Here is a 5,406-nt window from a genome sequence, read left to right as displayed (position 1 = left end):
TCTTTAGATTGTGAATAAGCTACACAATTTATTCTACAATTTTGTTTTTTATACACACATATGTGTACATGAATATTATTGGATTGTAAAGTACAATATTATACTATCATTTTAGAAAGGATTTTACTATAATTTAAATATATATATATTAAATATTTTTATGAAATACATACAAATAATCCTATAATTCTGACTATACTTAAAATATTTAAATGAGCATGTTATAGATTTTACATTTTTATATAGTTAATGCATAAGAAACATTTATATCTAATACTGGTCCTTGTGGTGATATTGAGTGTCTGTCACTAAAATAAGAAGCTTACACATTATTTTGAGTAGTCTTCTCAAAATATCTGAAAGGTGAATGACATTATTCCAATAGTTTAGAAATATGAAATATCTAGCTAAGATTCAAATTTGGATTTATTTTATGTAAAAATCCATGTTTTTCTTTTTTTTATTTTATTGAAAGTGCTATTCTTTCTCTCAGTAATGAACCATGTCATGAAGAATGCACTAGGCACATTGTTATTCCAACGTATCAATGATCTAACTTCAGAAGGAGGAAATACATACAATGTTATAAAATTCTGTCTCCTGAATTGAGATGAGACTCCTTCTGAAGATTCATGGTTATTTCCTGTAGTAACATTGCATATTTTCAAGACCTGACCATCTTGCTCAAATATTTTGTTTTGGGTTCTTAAGTACATAGAAATGCACATGAATATTTATTACACTGCATGATATAATCTTTAAGAAATATACGTGCATATCTCTTTTATACAAAAAAGTATATATCTCAACATTTCAAAGAAGGTACATATGTAATAAGACAGCATCAGAAATGTATACCTTCAGATAATTTGTTTCTTTGCATTGAAAAAAGTGAAAATAACAACAAAGGCAACTTTTCATATCCAACTTAACCTCTTTGGTTAGAGGTAGCATTGCAATTAAAACATTACTGAGGCAAATTCTCAGTGGCTCAGCACTAGACACTTCTTAAACACTTGAGTGGGTACAAGTGTAGCCATGTGCAACCATGTGTGGTAAATCTGTCAGAACTAACAGCAGGGGCTCTGATAAGAGTTCTCCATCAGTAAACCTGCTGAGAGCTCAAGGTCTTGGAATTGTTATCATAAGTGGCACCCAATAGTGAGGCCAATATTAGGGGTCTATTCATGTTTCTCCAGTGTGGATTTTCTTAATTTTCCATAGGTTTATTCTATCTTGGACATTTCAGGTCATGTTGATGTTTAAACCCAAGTCTAGCAATTGTCAGAATTTAAGTAAATTTTTTTTTTCTCCTTAAAGAGAGAGAGCAAGAAATGTCCTATGTGAGGAGGGCATAGGAAACTATTTTCCAAACAGAACAGTACATTTAGTGAGAATGGAAGATTATTAGAAAGTTTTGTATATCCTTATCATGTTAGACAACTCAACACAGAAGCTCATATTTCATAAAATTAAGCAATTAAAATCAAATTCCAGATTCTATGCTTTTCTAGTCTGTACTTGAACAGTTTTTAAACCTCAACTTAATCTAGTCTATAAGTTATCAAGGCTGACATATCACCCACCCTTACCTGAATCTTGTCTGATAGTGCCTCTGGGTTACACAGACCACTCAACTTGGCTCTCTACTCTGTACCCTTACCACAGATTTTTTTTCTTTTCTTTTCTTTCTTTTTTTTTGAGAGAGAGAGAGTATTTTAATATTTATTTTTTAGTTTTAGGCTGACACAACATCTTTGTGGTCCTGAGGATCGAACCCGGGCGGCACGCATGCCAGGCAAGCGCTCTACCGCTTGAGCCACATCCCCAGCCCACCATAGATTTTTCTTGTCCCATAACATCAGTACTTTCTTCAGAACTAACCAATGAGTTATTTATTTGTACTTTTTTTCCAATGGACTAAGATCAAAGAATTCTTTTACAGTTTTGCATACAGGTAGTACATACTCATTCATTAGTCTCATGATTTTAAAATCACTTATCCATTAAACTTCATTAAATTACATATTATAGATATTAGTTTTAGTGGTCATACAATGCGACAGCAGTTTATGTCCAAAGAATGTTAAACCAATTATAAGTAAGCTCCATACTACATAATATCAAAATTGTGTGTGTGTGCGTGCGTGTGTGTATGTGTGTGTGTTTATTACCATGTTTCATGTAGTTTGCCTCTGAACAATCATGTCAAGAATTGCTAGTGTAAAGACCTTGAAGAAGTAGGCAGTTAAAATAATGAGTGATAGGCAGGTGTTACAGACTGAAGCTGGTTGTTATAAAAGCAACAGTGCTTTTATAACCATGAACTTACATGAAACACACAAAGCCCTGATGATGGGAAGTTATAGGGAATGGAAGGGACTGTCAAGAGCAATATGGACACTGCTGAAAGTGGCTCACTTCTTCTGGGCTCTTGAGGATGACAGTCATCTGTGCTGTATACCTGTACTGGCCAGATCTTCCACTTGTATCTACAAAGACTTTGGAAATCTAGACTTATATGTGAAACTTCACCATTTTTTTTCATATTGGCAACTAATTCCATAGAGAACAAGTATAACACAGCTCTTGGTTAGCCTAGTTCTGAGGCTATTAATTGTAAACTCTGAGTACTTAATATATATCTGTCTGGACAAATTATAAACTTGAGGGAATAATGAAAAAAGTGAATATTAAAGAAATTAGAAAATAGTTATCTACTATTAGTATGAACTCTATAGTTGATTTGTCAATGTTAGGCATAACATGGTAACAACATGCTATTTCAAGAATGTTCCAACTATATTTTATTTTTAGATCTATATTTTGTGATTGTGTAACAATGCATAAGTCAACAAATCTTTCAGATTTTAAGTTTTTGTTTATTCAGTTTTCTGTTGTTGTTGTTGTGGGTGGTATAGGGGCAAAAGAGATTATGGATTGTTTTAGGAAAAGTTGAAAAATTACCAGCAAAATGATTTGGACACCATTTGTGAGATTCAAAATTAGAGTTTGTGGAATACCTTAAATTAAAGATATTGAATTAAACCCCTGAAAGTTTTAGAATTAATTATTTGACTTTATAATTTAACTGAAATAAATTGAGATTTTCATATCATATCACTTCAGAATCATAATAAAAAAGAAACTTCACTGTTGCAATTGACAATAGCAAATAACTTGCATTGCATTTTCACCATGGGTAGTGTTATTTGGTTTTCTCTTTAAAATGTGGTATGGGCAATTTGTAGTAGATTGAGTGTCTCCAGTTTTAATCACTTCACTTTTCATTTGAAAAGTAATTCATCATGAGAAGTCAGTGGGGTATAGAGAGCACTAATTGCAGCAAAATATCAAGGACAGTTTTCCTCTGTCTTAATTAAACATTAATGAGTAAAGTTATTTGCAAATGCAGGCTGCTGGGATGGACTTGTCTATCTAAGTTTGGTAAATATTGACACTAGATGCCAAAATAAAGCACCTTAATTGATTTATACAGGAATAGTTTTAAAAGATTGCACCTGGCTTGACATTTCCCTAGGTTTTTATAGAGTAGTTTCTAATAAACTATTTATAAAGAAACTTTTCCTGACCTATCCTAATTATATTAGTGATTGTTTCCAAACTAATCAATTTGGTGTAAATTCAACTTTTTAAGTTTTACTATAAACTTTAGGGATTCTATGGAAAAGGATGATGTTTTCCGTAGGATATGCAGGCAAGTCATTTTTTTTTTCACATTTGGAAATGTTTTGTAAGGTTCTTTCCTTTTTCAAATTGATATATTTTTATGAATATATGCATATTATACTTCAATGTGTTCATTTACCTAATTGCTTTATTTTGAGTTATAATCCAAAAATTAAAATTAAAAACCTGCAATAAATTCAAACTTCAGATCTTAATGTGATGTGTTAAGTAACATTGCTGATGATATTTTATAGTGTATTTGATAACTCAAAACACTAACAAAAGGTAAAAATGTAAGCTTTTGGCTCTAAGTTACCCCATAGTTATCAAGAGGAGAATTGCTTAATATAATTGATAGATTAGTTGAAATGTAATATTTTACTAAATTTTCCCATGCATTTCTCTGAATGACTACCCAACAATATTTACTTTGATGGTTATAATTAATAGTTTCAAACTATAAAAGATATAATTAATATTTTAAGTAATTAAGTATATGTTATATCAAGGGCTTTCAATTTTATATGTCAGAAAACAAAACACCAATGGTGCAATTTATGACAATAAAATTTTGTGTAGATTATTGTAGGGATATAGTCATTTTCAGAAAATTACAAAAACTTTGTATCTGCATTTTTAAACTATCAGCATGGTAATATACATTGTTTTTGAAAAGGGAGAAAAAAGGGGAAAAAAGGTTCCCGATGTGTCTTAGAATGGCTTGTAAACTCTGTATAAACTGTTTTCAGACAGTACTGTTAAATTTCACTGTGAATTCTGAAACTCCCAGTTTCCCAAACCATATGGCTTGATGCAGATAAAATTGGCTTATGGCAAATAGTGTAAACACATTTGACGCTTTTCCACCTGTGAAACTATGGTGTACATTTTTAAGGTTACTAGAACCAGGTTTTCAGTGAATCTTTATTTTATACATTTTTCCCTTCTTGATGAAGTCCTTGCCTCATTTAAATGTTGCCAAGTGCCCTTTGCCATTACCTCAGGAAGCCCACACTTCAGCAAAACCTCATTTTCAATTTGTTTTCAATGTGAAAGTCAAATTATTCTGAGGAATATCTTTTATGCATTATTTAAAACAAAATTTTTGACTAGTAATTGCTTTTTTTCAAATCAAAGTAGATTAGAATATCCCTTTAATTTGTGTGTAAAAACAACTAACAATAAAGTCATGTTTTAAAGAAATTAAGAGATCTTTGAATGCACAAAACAGAAAAATAAGTTAGATTCCTGAAAAGCAATGATGATCAATGATGTTTCAATCTATAATAGTTATTGTTGATTTTTTTTAAAAAGCTACAGAAATGTTATTATAAATTCTGATAGCCCCTGAGTTACAGAACCAACTTTTCCATGAAGGAGGGATTCTCTGGATGAGGTTAGAAGTTTAACTGGATTTTATTTTATTTCAAGGATTGGTACAGAAGGCATAAAGATGAACAAGAAATAATCATAGTAAGACTAATTTTTAAGAAAATCTATTGTGGCAGAGGTAAGGAAAGAAAGACTATGGTAGATACACCAGAAGTGAAAGATAGATCCAACATTTATCTTTGATCATGTAAAATTTTCCTGCCTGCTTGAAAGATGAACATAGCTCATGCCTCACCTGGAAAATTTAGTTAAAATGGTACCTCCATAAATTCTATTCAAATATAGTGGAAGAAGGAGGGATCTATGAAGAATATTAAATAGAAA

Source organism: Callospermophilus lateralis, unplaced genomic scaffold (genome assembly GCF_048772815.1).
Source record: "Callospermophilus lateralis isolate mCalLat2 unplaced genomic scaffold, mCalLat2.hap1 Scaffold_82, whole genome shotgun sequence".
Lineage (NCBI taxonomy): Eukaryota > Metazoa > Chordata > Mammalia > Rodentia > Sciuridae > Callospermophilus > Callospermophilus lateralis.
The sequence above is the reverse complement of the archived record's forward strand: the minus strand, read 5'-3'. Positions refer to the sequence as shown.